This window comes from Eubalaena glacialis, chromosome 14 (assembly GCF_028564815.1).
Source record: "Eubalaena glacialis isolate mEubGla1 chromosome 14, mEubGla1.1.hap2.+ XY, whole genome shotgun sequence".
NCBI classification, from domain to species: Eukaryota; Metazoa; Chordata; class Mammalia; order Artiodactyla; family Balaenidae; genus Eubalaena; species Eubalaena glacialis.
This window is the reverse complement of record NC_083729.1, coordinates 74,578,333-74,593,957: the sequence shown is the minus strand read 5'-3', so window position 1 is coordinate 74,593,957 and position 15,625 is coordinate 74,578,333. Positions and strand designations below refer to the sequence as shown.

The window sequence follows — 15,625 nt, the reverse complement described above, 5'->3', positions numbered from 1 at the left end:
TGAATTCTGCCAACAAGCACATGGGCTTGGAAGAGGACCCTGAGCTCCAGAAAGGAACTCAGCCTGGCCAATGCCATGATTTAAGCCTTGGGAAGCCCTGAGCAGAGATGCTCAGACTTTTGACCTACAGAAATGTTGATATAATAAACTTGTATTGTTTTAAGCCACTAAGTTTGTAGTAATTTGAGCGACTGTAATAATTTTGTTCAAATTATTAAAAATCTGCAACAGAAAACTAATACAATTCCCCTACCTTTTCTTCCATCTAGCTCCCACCCAGCTCCTGACCCTTGTTTCAGCTTCCTGACTTCAGCCACTCCCAATTGGCCTTGCAGACTATTTCCTGGACTCCATCTTCTTGGCCTGGAAGAGCTGGGCTCAAATCGGCCACTACTTGGTTCTTTCTCCTGCTTCCCTTATCCTCCCTCCAGGCTCTGAACCCAATCCTGGCACTGACCTGTGGGGTCAGGGCTTCCCTTTTTGAAGGGGCCATTCCAAGCTGGAAACATATGTTGAATGCAGGAGTTTCTAAACAATATTATAAAGAGATCTAAGGTCTCTACAGGCCACCAAAGGTTTTGTTTGTTGTATGTATGTTAGTCTGGGAGGTTGGGCACAGAGCTGCAAAAAGGAGAAAGGGATGCAGACAAGTTTCCCGTTTCCCCATCCCCCACTTTATACAGATTAGCTCCAGCCAGAATACTTAACAGCACGATTTTGTTCAAGACAAAGATTATAATGCTAATAAATAAATAAAAGTTTGGTAACCACTGGCATCATAGAAGGGTGGTCCTAGCTCTGTGTACTGTGTGATCATGAGAAAAACATTTAAGCTATGTGCACTTCAGTCCATTTTTCTCTGAAATGAATACATTGGAAAAGATGATCTCTAAAACCCCTTCCAGCTATAATATCCTATGATTGAAAGATTGTTAAGCCTAACATTTTGCAGTTGGCAGAATCTCTTGACCTGCTGAGCTAATGACTGACTCAGGTATAAGAGTCTCACCCATCCAAGACCTGGAAGAGCCAGACCCTTCCATCTGGTTGCCTGGTTCCCAGACGGCCATTTACCTTCCTTCCAAAATCACCAGGAAGGGCTTTTGGTGATACATATGGAGGGCTTCAGCAGAGAGGTCCAAGAGGTAACCTGGATCCTGACCCAAATGACAGGTTATTGGCAGAGCCTCTTGGACTCAACTGCCAAATACCCTGGGATCTGGGAATGCAGTGGGAAAACTAAAATCAGCTTCAGGGAGGAGGAAAGTAAACAAAATAATAATTGTAGATCAGAGGCTTGATTAGAAAAAAATGAAAGTAAATGCAGCATCTTCTTGTGACTTGTCTTTGACTTTAGTCTTCCTTGGAGAGTTTTCTTCCAAGGGAGTATGAAAAGGGGCCAGCATTGTGAGCTGGCTGAAGGGGGAGAACCAGCAGTAGAGAGGACACTGGGAGGATGAAAGAATTTCTGTTTCCACAAATAAGCATGCCATGACCATTTCTCTGATGTCAGGAATCCCTTTAAATTGGGTTAAATCCCATTATTTTGCAATAAGATGTAAGTTTGAAAATTAAAAAAAAAAAAAAAAAAAAAAAACCCTGGAGAAGAGAAGTCAAAACTAAGGTTTAAATGACTTAAGATGGAAAAGTTCCAAATTTCAAATTTTACAAGAAGCAGATGTACCTATGAAGGGGCACTGCTCATTTGTACATGTGTGTATTTTGGGATAGAGCAATTTATTCTAGGCCAGGCGTTTCCTCCCTACTAGTAAATAACAGGGTTAGGACTCAAGCCTAGGGTCTCTGACTCCACAGTCATGTTTTCCTTTGCAGTACTATTCTTAAGGGCCCCATAAAGAATGAGTTATGAAAAACTTGGACAATTTCACAGAAACCAACCTCTAACAAAGCTCTCCAGTCTTGACATGAGCATTTGAGTGCAGGGGACACTGGTGGTACTCCATCCAAATTGCTGCAGATTCCTTTCCAAGCTTGATGTGTTCATTACCCATCTTCTGCATGCTTGGAATCTGCAACCCTCTGAGGATGGTCTGGTATAACTTATGCTTTCAGGGTCAGGCTGTGTTTGGGTAAAATTGCACCTTTGCTTGATCTACTCCAGTTTCCTCTTTTGTTTCTCCTACTCCCTTGGGGGTTCCTTTTGAAAACCCTTTCATAATAAATCCCTTACATGCAACTCCTTGACTTAGGGCTGCTTCTTGGAGACACCAACATACAACTTTATGAGAGCATTTTAAATGAGTGATATTGCAGTTTTCTCTCCATTTTACCTTGTTTAATGAATTTCTCATCCATCAATACTTTAGGGAGCTTCTAGCTCCAGTTCATATTGTTTATGTTCTTGAGCTAGTACAGAACTAAAGCAGCTCTCTAACAATGTCTTTCAACGTGCCACACTTAATTCTATAGCAAATGTCTAGGGGACTGGTTAATAATACAATGTCAGCTTTTCTCATTGCAGTTATCTGGTCAAAAGACTATAGCTCTATCTTTCAAAAAGGAAGAGTTACAATGACCTATTTTTGATTGTGCAGAACCAAGTTATTCTCTTTCTGAGATGGTGAAAGCATTCTGATTGCTTCAAATAATGGGACTGATGCTGGCCTAAGCAATCAAGTGTATAAGGGATATAATAATCAAGATGTAATTGATCCTTGTATCGGCGTTACTCCAAATAAAGCAGAAATTGCAATCTTTGGACCTATTCAGTTTTCCATTAAGTAGAAGACTAAACTGAAATAGAGGATGTAATATTTAACAAGAATCCCTGTCTGGCTTAAGAGATTCATTACATTTGAATTCATCTTGTAAAGAAGGAATCAAAGTGAATCTGACTAAGAATATAGACATTCACTCCTTTTAACTATAAATAAATAACTAAGAAAAAATATCTAAACTTCTTAGAAAATGAGCCTCCAGGATTAGAGAATAAGCTTTAAGTTTTAATGGAAAATGCTTTATGAAGATAAAAAACAAACAAAAATCTATACTGTGAGACAAAGTTTCTGAAGTCTGAGGGCCACACTGCATACCTTGAAACTATAGCCTGTGTATTTGTACCCATCACAGCTTAGTCTTGGACCCTTTGGGTATGCTATGAGGAAAGAAGAGGGGACACAATTGCAAAAGCTATTTTCAAAGATTTGGGTGTATTCAGCTGCACATAACTCTCCAATTTCTTAATGACAGATAATGGTCAAGTTTTAATTGTTCTCCTTCCTTCTGCACCTTTGAGGTGTTATGTAAAGAAATTCACATTGGCTATTGAATCACCCATAATGTTTAACACAAACGACAGGCACTTAACCAGCATTTGTTGGAACGATGGATAGATAGATGAAGGCGTGAATGGATGAGTGGGTGGATGAATTGGTGGATGGATGGATGATGGTGAACGGATAATGGAAGGATGGAAGGAAGGATGGATGGACTATGGTGGAGAGATGTTGAATGAAGTAGTAGGAGGGAGAGTTCTCAACAAAAAGGTGAAGAAAGTAAACTTTTCTCTCTTTCCTGTACCTTCTCCTGGAGTCCATTCCCAGATATTCTCTGTCATTTAGATCTTTGCCCTCTTTCTGATCAAACATTTTTCAAGAGAGGAGCTAATAAACCCATTCCCAAGAAAACATAAAATTGACAGAGCTCCACTGAATCACACACTTTTTTTTTTTTGAGTAATGCACAAGCTACTTAAAAAAACAATTGCAAGATCTTTTTTTTTTTAATTAACTTATTTATTTGTTTATTTTTGGCTGTGTTGGGTCTTCGTTGTGGTGCGCAGGCTTCTCATTGCGGCGGCTTCTCTTGTTGCAGAGCACTGGCTCTAGGCGTGCAGGCTTCAGTAGTTGTGGCACGTGGGCTCAGTAGTTGTGTCTCACAGGCTCTAGAGCACAGGCTCAGTAGTTGTGGTGCATGGGCTTCGTTGCTCCACGGCATGTGGGATCTTCCCAGACCAGGGATTGGACCCGTGTCCCCTGCATTGGCAGGCGGATTCTTAACCACTGTGCCACCAGGGAAGCCCCAATTGCAAGATCCTGAAAATCCATCCATTAAGTTCATTGCAGCGTGGATGTTGCATAGCACCAGGGGGCACTATTCACATAGAACAATGTGAGAACTATGCCCTGAGAGGTGTAAAATATGATGACTTGGTTTACAGTTTCTCAAACTGAGTTTACACTGGGTTACACCTTTCCCAGGCTTAGTTTCATTTTTATAGGGGCCAGAGGAATCATTACATAATTAGGGAATACTGACAGAGTTGGTGAATATTATGGAGACGGTCCCTCCTAGCACTCTTGAAAAATGTCCCCACATAGATTTGTCTCAATCTAAAGAATGGGCAATTGAGAAATCACATTACTTAATGCTTGATGGACACCTTTATTTTAAGCGCATTTGGCTTTTGTCTGAATGCAAATTGACTAGCCTGAAAGACTGGGATGCTGTTCTTTTAAGTTCTGAATTTACATACCACACAGAGCTGTAACTATGAGTCAGAAGCCAAATCACACACACACACACACACACACACACACACACACACACAAAACCCTTGCTATTTAGCAAGAAAAGTGTTACATACTAAAATTCACACCCACAAACATATCAGACATATTTGGAATGCTGTGGAAAACATTAATTCAAATATATCGAGACATCAGTGAAAACATTTTCCCAATTAAGAAAGAGATGAGGCATGGGTTGTTGATGTCCATTTGTCTGAGTAAGAGCCACTTCTTTCCAGATGGGAAATCAATATGAAATTTTGACTAGATGGTCTTCTCTTCTCCCCACTCATGTAAAAAAAAGCATCTTCATATATTCACTCCCAATTAGCGATATGCTGAAAGGGCCCTTGAGAATACACATTTGGGAGAAAGGTGGGAGCAGCACGAAAAAAAGGAAGCTTCAAGATCAAGATATATTTTTAGTGGGGAACAAATATGAGATTGTAATTTCCCCTAAGAAGATCATTTATAAGGACATATAACAAAAGTGTGGAACAATGGGTACTTAGTCAGTCACAAGTCATTACACAAAATGATTGCTCTGCTAAGTCAGCAAAACTCAGGTAGACTGATCTTAAAGTCATGTAGAGCATAGCAGTGTCCAAATTATAAAGGCTGCGATGGTTTTGTGAATGTCTATGCTAATGGGAAGAGGAGGAATATTTTGTGAATTACTTGAACAAAGATAACTTGGTGATGTGGTTGCATGAAGAGTATTTTTCTTGCTTATCAGTTTACTCAGAAACTGGGTACCCCGTATCTGGAAATCAAAATTGTGTTACTTTTCTACTGATGCATAACAATAACCACAGACATAGTGGCTTAAAACAACACACATTTATTATCTCACAGTTTCTGTGGGTTAGGAGTTCAGCACAGAGGAGGCGGTCTCTCTGCTCAGGGTTTCACCAGACTGGAATTAAAGTGTCTGTTGGGGTCTGATTCCATCTGAGACCTCTTCCAAGTTCACTGGTTGTTGGCAGAATTCTGTTCCTTGTGCTTGTAAGACTAAGGTTCCCATTTTGTTGCTAGCTGTCAATCAGGGGCTATTCTTTGTTATTAGAGACCTCCCACTGTTCCCTGTCCTATGGACTTCTCCACATGTGGCAGTTTGCTCCTTCAAGACCAACAAGAGTCTCTCTTTTTCTCTCTCTCAGTCTGCTAAGATGAAGTTTAATATAATAAAACATAACATAATCAAGGAAGTGACTATACCCCGATATTCATAAGTCCTGCCCACACTCAATGGGAGAGCATTATTCAGGGTATATATTCCAGAAGACAGAGTCTTGGGTGCCGTGACAGAGTCTTGGGTACCATCTCAGAATTCTACCTACAATCAGCAGTTTCAGCTACTTGAAGTAAAAAGAATGCTCATCTCTTGCCATGGGAAATTTTGTGTGATCTATTGCCATTTCCATAACCACAGTGTTCTGTATAGAGATTAAGAAAGGGGGGATTTGATTGTGATCATGTGAAAGATTCTCTTTGAGATTTCTGGAGCTAAGAAAGGAACTAGCTTCTTGTCTTTCTAGCACAGGCACAGGTAGATTTCTCTCCCTTGCATTAGTCACTCAGAAATATGGCCTCTGGTATTTCAGAAAATCAGTGTCAAAGGAGAATTTCCTTACTGTCCTGAACTCCCTTGTGCTCACACAGTTTAGCGGTTCAATAAGCATGTGTTGAATGAAAAAGTCACGCTCCCTAGTCCCCAGCCCTGCATATGTACATATGTGCACAAAACAATACCCAAGTGGGTGCATATATGTAGCCACATCCTCCCCATAGATTGTCTTCACACTGCCCTCTCTATCCACCGTAGTTCAGTGGTGAGCCATTCTCTGTGACCTTCTGCCATCTAACCCCATTCTTTAAGCGCTTAATGAGAGAAACTGCCTCCAGAGCTTGCCACTTAGCCCCCATTCTTTAGGCTGGCCAAGTGCTACAAGATGTTATTCAAGGCCATGGATCAAGAGTTAGCCCATGTCTGCCTTAGGAGGGACTAAGGTGATGGAAAGAAGGTAAGAAATGACTTTCATGTGGACTTTCCTTAATTCCTAGCTGCATTATTTATACAAGAGTGGGGTATGGGGAATATGGATTTCATTTCAATAACTGTTTCTGATAATTAAAATCAACTGCTTTTGATGTTCACATTTAAAAAGGAAAATAGCACATTATTAAAATAACCCCTAAACTGCTTTACACATTTTCCTTCCTTCTTATACAGGGCCAATATAATGTATCATTTTCTCGATGACTTGGGATCATCTTTACACACTTAAGTGGATATATTCAGTTAAGACTGAGGTAAATAGGGCTGCTTTTACTCTACATGGCCACAATCAGCAATTTTTTAAATTATATTTTAAAAATAATCCTTTTTATTACTCCTGTCACTGGTTCAGAGGCTTTTGCCCTGGATTCATCTGTACTTTGGTAAAGTTCTCACGATTCCCACTGTCTCTTATTGATACATATACAGCATTGACTGTCTAGATAATTTTGGAAGGTAGAGAGAAAAGCTAAATCAAAAACAGTTAAGGCAGTGGCAGTGTTGTTTGGCATCAATGCTGGCAGATTGTGTGAGAGTAAAACAAGGAGAGCTTGAAAAACTAAGTTTAAAATCCACTGAAAATTAATGAATCAAACTCCAAACATGTGCTCAAATATCTTTATCTTCAGCAAAACTTTTCAGCTTCCACTTTTCAAAGGAAAATTAAACCTAAGCAGCCATCCTCCATCCCCAACACAACTATCGCCACCTCCAAGTGCTCTAAGGAGCTCAGTTCATGCTTCTCCTGAGTCACATATTGTTTTAAAAGGCATCATGTTGATGATGAATTGGTGAGTCATAAACATGGGGGATTAATAGTCCTCTCAAATTAGTAACAATTCAAAAATAAAACTGTAAAGCACTAATTTTTCAAGTCTCAAAATGTCTAGGATATAAAGAGATTTTTAAAGGAAGTCAGATTTCCCTTTATCATTTATATGCAGTTATTATGAATTCAACTGTTTGAGCAAATATAAAAATTAAAAAACTCTCTAGCAGTAATGCAAGTCATGAAAAACTAACATAATAAGAAGAATCACGCAAGACGAACAAAATTATGAGTCACTAAGTATTGGGTGCCTACCATGTAACAAGTGATCTGCAGCCATGGTTTCTCATCTTTACTCTGAACAGAAAGATTGTTTTATCATCCACATTCTACATGTGTGAAGACTAAAGCTCAGAGAGAAAAACTAGCTAGTGGTGGAACTGTGATTTAAACTCACGTGTGATTCCAATTCATGCTCCTTGCGTTACTATTTGGTACTGTAGTCACTTCATTTATGGATTACAGGTACTCAGATTAAAAAAGATGGTGAGGGGGACTGATATTTATTAAGTGCCTTATGTCTTCCTGGTATACGTGTTTAACACATCACACTGGGCTCTTCACATTTAGTACCGCACAGAGACAGCCCATGGCACAGAGGCTTATGTCCCTGTATTAGTTTCCCAGTGTGGCTGTAACAGTGCATCACAAACTGGATGGCTTAAAACAACTGAAATTTATTGTCTCACAATTCTGGAGGCTAGAAGTCCGATATCAAGGTGTTGGCAGGGCCATGCTCTCCTTTGGGGTAATCATACTTCTGTGTTTTTAGTGGTTTTCCCAAAATCTTTGGTGTTCCTTGGCTTGCTGCTGCATTACCCTAATCTCTGCCTTCATCTTCACGTGGCCTTCTCCCTCTGCATCTCTGTCTTCACATGGCCATCTTCTTACAGGGACAACAGTCATATTGGATTAGGAGCCCACCTTACTCCAGCATGACCTCACGTAACTAATTACATCTACAACAACCCTATTTCCAATAAGGTCACATCCTTACAACAAGGTAAGAACCTTCTTTGGTAGCCCTAGAGAATCCTGCTTCCTTCTTACCATGCTGGAATGAACAGCTGTTGGAACACAAAGACTTATGCTGATTTAGCCCAATATAGGTTTAAATAAAGTTAGAATGCCTTCTACATAGATTTCTGTGTCTTCCTAAAATCTGTACACCATCATCTGCACGTCATGTTTTTCCTCCCAGAAATAACATTCCTTTCTCATGGAGACTACTTATTCTTTCATTCATCCAACTTTCATCCAACTTATGGACTATTCCACTGTTTGAAGAGGTAAAAATTATGGCCTCTGCCTCCAAGAAGCCAATAACCTAGAGAGGCAAAAAGGAAAGAAAACTACCAAATGAAACTCAGGGCCCTAAATTTTAGGATTAAAGTGCACCTAAGGAATTATGGGAGCAAAATGAAGCCAACCTCTGCTGTGATTCTGGAAAGACAAATCAGTGCAATTCTGGTACAGCAAAGTACTTCAGGCAGAGGAAACAGATGCACCCAGACACAAAAGGGTGAGAGCATGGCACAGCAGAGGGACTGCAAGTAGCTGGATATTACGTTGAATCTGCAGGCTAGGGTGTGTATGGGGATGTGAAGAAAGATAATGAAAGATAAAAAGACAGGAGCTAGAGCATCCCGGACTTTGTATGTCGAGCTAAGTTTTATTTTCCCTCTAAGTAAGTGAGGAGTCACAAAGGTTTTAAAGAGAATCATGTTTAAGGAAGCCATCTCCAGGGACAGAGCATAAAGACCTGAGACCTGATATCATCAGGTTTGCCCACTTCTCCACCTCTCCTTCTCACTCCCGGTGGATGGTTCAACAAGAACCCACGAGGTGGTTCTGGAACAATCTAGAATTGATACTGGAGTACAAGGCTTAGCCTTGGACATAGTGAACAAAACCAGATTTCAAAATGTGAGGAAGCACAGGACCACCTGTCAGTCAGAAGTGATAGTAAACTGTTGAGTCCTTTAAGGTGACAATGTAATTTGTAAACAAAGACACATTCTAGAGTGAAAAAAGGAGCTTTGAATAACTATGCCAGTACAGCTGGTATAAATCAGCACTCTTCCAGGCAAATTGAGATTGGTGGCCCTGGAAAGCTGATGGCCTATGTGTTTCCCTGGTTTCTGTCTTCCCTCAACCAGGTATTTTAATGTTTCCTTTGTTTCTGTATGCCTTCCATATGTTTTCCGATATATCCCTTTTGGATCATATTACTCAATGTCTCTGCTTGTAACCAAAGAACCATAAGTAATCTGCCCTCATTTTGAACTGATGCTGCTAGGAAGGTTTACAACCAAGGAGTGGAACTGTGGCACCTGCCAGAGAGATACTTTTATTTCCTCCTCCATAGAATCCAGTTCTATTAAAATATTCAAAACACATTCAAAACCAACCTACCAACATTCACTTTCAGAAACAAGAAGTGAAGTATTCATTTAAATATCAGAACATCCTTATATAACATGGTCCCTTCACAATCACCATGCCATTATTTTGATTTCCAGCAACCTGGGGTTAATATGTTCAGGATGATGGACTGAAAAAGAGAGAACTAGAATACATTGGTCAGCTCTGCATCTATAAGGTAGTTTATGTGGGTTTTTCCCCCCAAAACTCAATACACCAGATCTCCTTAGAATTTAATGATGGTTTATCTCTTTTGATTGCCAATCGTTAAAATGAACTGATTTTTCTCTCCAAAGATTTCTATCAAATGCAGCTTATAAACTCCTTGGATTATAATCCTTTTTTTTTTTTTTTTGAGAAAGCAGTAATTTTGCATATAAACCCCTTGGATTATATTCCCTTTTTTTTTTTTTTGAGAAAGCAGTAATTTTAAGTCTCATTGTGAACATGATTTAAAAGATTTCTGTGGGAAATGTATGGAAAAGAATTGCAGAAATATCCATTTCAGGGACTTATAACTTGCTGGATGTTGCCACCTCATCCAAATGGGAGATCTGACTAGCATAAAACTATCATATACATATCACAAAGGTACATGCTGTTTTCTGGGGTCCGAGACACCAAACCCTATAGCCAACTCTGCATAAACATCCCCCAAAGAAAATCAAAACCAAAACATGCATCCAGTAAAGAGAATAAATAAGGTACCACAATGGTTGGTAGAGGGGGCCAAGGGTATGTGAACTGAACTGCTCCTTCCTCGTTTTATTCCACTAAGAGACCTGCATTTAACAGTTGATTTATTTCTAATTCTTTGTATCCATCTTCTGTAGGCATTTGTACAGATACAAACTGGGACTTCATTCTATGACTACAAACTGAGATTTATTTAGTTATCTGGGGTCAGTGGACATGTAACATGCTTTTATAAACTGATATTGAGCAGGGAAGAAACTGCATAAGAATGGAAGCTGAATGACAATAAGCTGAACTCAGAGGTGGCTCCCTCAGGATCCTGCCCAGTTGTGTTTGCCCAAGTGGGAAACAGGGCTGATTTTAACCCCTTGCCTACTCTTGACTTCACAGTGGACATTAGACACATAGTCACAGCTAATGCGCGTACATTTTCTTTTCTCTTTGGTTTTCATCTATCTCATCATATTGACAGTACCTGTCATAAACTGACTCCTGAAAGACTGCATAGATTATAGTAAATTGAGGGACACAGGGAATCTTCCCTACCTGCATACAGGTGTTAACCACACATAGACCCTATTACCAGGCCAGATGGAAAAAAAAAACAAAAAAAAAACGAATAAGACAAATAAACAAAAGAACCCATTATCACTTTTTGTTAATTTATGGATATATGGAATAAAATAGGCTTTGGGGAACAGAGCCTATTTTATTTATAATATAATAACATAAATATAATATTTATATAATATAAATAATATAATAATTTTATTTATAATCCTGTGCTGGTAAAGCCATAAGGGGTAAAGCCATCGCTGATGGCTCATTTTTTGACTACTGTCTCAGAACTAATTCACTGGCCAGTTCAGGATCTCTGCTAGTTTTACTCAACAACTGGAAAACCACAAATAAGGCATGGATTGCGAATACTTGTCTTAGCCATTAAAACTGGGTTATTCCAATAATTTCCTCCTCTTTAAAGCAATGAAAGTCATCACAAATGAAAAGATCTACAAATGTGATCATTCAGAAAGTAAAAATTTCTATGGAATGAAAATTAGCACAACTAAAATCTGAAGAGATCAATTGTCACAAGAAAAATACATAAAAAATAACAAAGTGGCATTTATTATACAGGGAACCACTGCAGGATAGATGAAAAAGCCTTGGTTTGGCATCCCAAAGTTACAGGTTGTGGTGAAGATTAAATCACGGAATACATGGAAAGTCCTGACACGTTAGTTCCATTTAAGATTCATATGAAAAAATATCAACACTCAATGGAGGGTTAAATAAATTATACTCTGTGGACTAAATTGATTTAAAATATGCACTTCTTGAAAACAATATGGCAGAACTGTATGTACAGATATGAAAAGATGTCCAGAACACTTTGTTAGACAAAGCAAAACCAGCACTGAATGCAATGTGAGATCCCACATCGGATCCTGGATCAGAAGAAAGACATTGGTGGAAGAACTGGGGAAATCCAAATAAAGACAGGCATTTATTTAAGAGTAATGTACTAACATTAACTTCTTTGTTTGGGTAAATGTGCAGGTTATATTTGGTGTTAATATTAGAGGAAACTGGACAATGGGTAAATGGGAATCTATTTTTGAAACTTTTACATAAACCTAAAATCATCCCCCAAATTAAAAGTTTATTTAAAAAACCAAGCAAATTCCTAAATAGTATGGATAAGAAAAATAAAATTTACACAAAAATTAATACTATGTAAGTATATACATAGTATATACATTGTATATAGTATATAGTATATACAAAGTACATACATTGGAAAACTTTCTTGGAATATATACACCAAACTCTTCATAGTAGTTATTTCAGGATTGGAGATAAGATAGCAGTGAATCTTCTCTTATTTTATTTTATTTATTTCTGTCATAATTGAATTTTTACCAATGAACATGTATTACTTTTATTATCTGAAATATACTATATAATAAATGTGTTTCCTTGGCTATTATTGTTCCCATTTAGTAAAGAAGAACACTATATTGTAGAGAAATCACAGGGCTTGTAGGTAGTAAAACAAAACAAGATTTGAACATAAGTCCTAATTGCAGAGTTTAAACATTAGTCATTACATGATACTGCCTTCTGGACCCTGAACTCCTAGGGGAGGATGGTATTTTATTTATCGCTGTCTTCCCCGCAATGTCTAGTGCAGCACTTAGCATGTCCTAAGCAATCAATATGTGTCTATCAGCTACAATTGAATTCCAATATGAACATTCTGTTTCTAACACAAATGTAATAGACTTTCCATTTAGAAGAGCTTAACTATGTACAGCTGATTTCTAATATGCCTCTTGATTGCACTTAGGAACAAATGCATCTTTACAAAGTTGGAGGGTGCAATTAGGAGCTGGAAAAAGAATAGAACTGAATTCAACATGAATAATGCCACACAAACACAAAAAAATATTAAAATCAAATTTTAAACTCCCAAAGCTTAACTGGCTTTGCAAAATACACTCATGAAACTCAGATAAAACACCATTAAAAGAAAACTCAAACCCAATGCTCTAAATAATAGGTAGTGATTGAACATATATTGGCTGATGTATGTTTAAACTGCTTTTATCCAATTCTGTGAAACTAGAAAATGCCCTGGCTGATTTTTTTTTTTTTTTTTTTTTTGGTTGTTGTTCACTGAAATGAACTAAAAACAACATTTAAAGTACCAAAATGTTTCAATTTTTTATTGGAAATATTTATTAAAACTAAAGGTTAAAACCTTGCTTTCATTCTTGTTCTCCTGAAACACATATGGATTCTGTCACAATAATATGGCATCTTGAAATCTGAAAAATGTTATTACTTAAATGGACTGTCTGACCTTTTCATTCATTATTCCCATTCACAAGATGTTTAACGCGGCTGTCAAGCTGGAGGTCTTGGTTCCAGGCTCCAGGGTGAATAAAATCCAGCCATTAAATAGAATCTCAAATTGTTAGGAATGCAAATGGAACAGAGAGGTTCAGAGAAACCTTGCATGGTATTATCAGAAGGATAGTTCTTGGAAAGGTCAATGCAAGAGTAAAGGTATTATTTTTTCCTTCCTGGTAAGGAGTGATGATTGTAGTTGGGTCGAGAAGAAGAATGATGTTATCTACTTTCCAAAAACATAGATGCTGATAAAAGATACCTAGGGGATTTCACAGAAACTATGTTGTCAGTGGATGACAATAAGAATTGAATCTATATACACATTCCTTTTGTATTTTAAGACCTTGGGAAAATACAAACATACACGATTATAAAATACTATGCAAAAAAAGAGTAAAGCATTTTCAGGAATCATTCACGTACCTGGTCTTCTATTTGTTTTGTTTAAAACTTCCTGTCTTTGCAAGTATGTAGATTATCACAGAACAATGAGTTTCGTGTTTATTATATGGTATCAAAATAGTACTTCCTTATATCTTTCCTTCAGCAGTTTCCCAGATTTCCATTCCTCTCCCCCTTTCCTTTCATTGCAATGGACTGGACAAAGGGCGTTTTCTGATCCACATGCACCAGGGTTTCACATATTTTAATCATATTCCTTTTAGCCTAACTACTTTAAGTCATTTTTTATTATTATTTTTAAGGAACTAGTATTGTCTCTTTATTTTTGTTCTTACTCTTCCCTAATGATTCTCAGTTTCATTCTGCCCATATTCACTTATTCAAAGGCTCTCTAATGCACACCTACTGTATGTCAGGAACCATGTGTCAGGAACTTATTCAACTGCTTTTATTGAGCATCTGTTAAATGTCTGGATTATCATAGGTGCTAATTACAAAGCAGTATCACAAATCTTGACTGAAATGTATTAACCACAAGTGCATTCAGAATTCTGACTTAAGTGAGCCTGATTAAAAATTAGAAAAAACTTTAAGCAAATATTTGGTTTTCTATATATTTCTTGGTGCTCCCCAATACTCTAGTGTTATTTTATTTGCAACGACATAATGGTCTAATGTCATTTAATGAACATTCCTCAATGACTCTTTTTATACTTCATTACTGACAGCTCAGTGAACATTATCTCATAATAGTTTGTATTATTTTTCCTTCAGGTAGCTACTTTGTATTGACCGGTGATGAAGTTCATTTCTTGCCTTATACATCCCTGTAAGTTATTCTTTCAGTCTATTTTTATCTGCTTGGCACCCAGCTATTCTGTAATCCTGTGTAAGTCTTTAAAAGATATTGAAGTCTCACTATGTATTCTCAAGCACAGACTAGTTTTGCAAATGTTAAACAAAGCACTGCCATGCTGATTTCATCTGTCAAACCACAGAATTTCCCATTTATCCCAAAACTTTGTTTCCTGGACTAAATAAATCCACCTTTAAATTTTTTTTTGATAAATAATTGTGTTTTCCACAGTTCTCATTAGTTCATGTATGTGCTTACTCATACATTCAAAGATCTCTGTAAAATAAGATTCTCCATTTGGAAGTTTCATGATTACCTGCTTCCCTCTCCATGACAGACACTCTGACTACATTTCAATCCGGGCAGAGTGCCTGGTACATAGTAAGTGAGAAATGAAAAAAAATGAAATTAATTAAATGATGCAATTAACGATCCTACCTCCAGTGCAGATCTGAGCATTGTTGACGCACAGCAAATAAGCTACTTGTATGGAAAGATTATAGTACAATAAATGGGATTCTTTAGATGGACAGGAGACTGAACACTCACACAGCAACCATATGTAAAACACTGTAGGGCATGAATAGGGACACATCCCTCTTTCTGGGCCATTGCATGGGGGTAAGAAAGAGGGGAAAGGAGAGACATGATACCTGAGATACTCTTTTAGGATGGACATAGGAAATAAGCTGAAGTTTCACTGCTTCCTCAGCTCTGCTCCTCTGCTCTCTCAGAGACACTGATTGTGTTGTACAGCCATATATCAGTCTCTAATGTACCCCCAGCCCTCAGCCTCAGTGAACCAAAATGAGATAGCTTTCAGGAACCGAGAATAAAGGAGAAAGAGAGATAGGATCTACTCTAAAGTGTTCATGGAATCAAGTTCTTCCAGGAGCAGCATAAGAGCAAGAAAG

At 38.0% G+C, this 15,625-nt stretch overlaps 1 protein-coding gene across 1 annotated transcript in view; it reads right to left on the bottom strand.

Annotated features, from left to right (window-relative positions):
* Positions 1 to 15,625, bottom strand: part of LOC133074640 (catenin alpha-2) — a 244,239-nt gene that overhangs the window by 137,239 nt on the left and 91,375 nt on the right. The window lies entirely within an intron of this gene.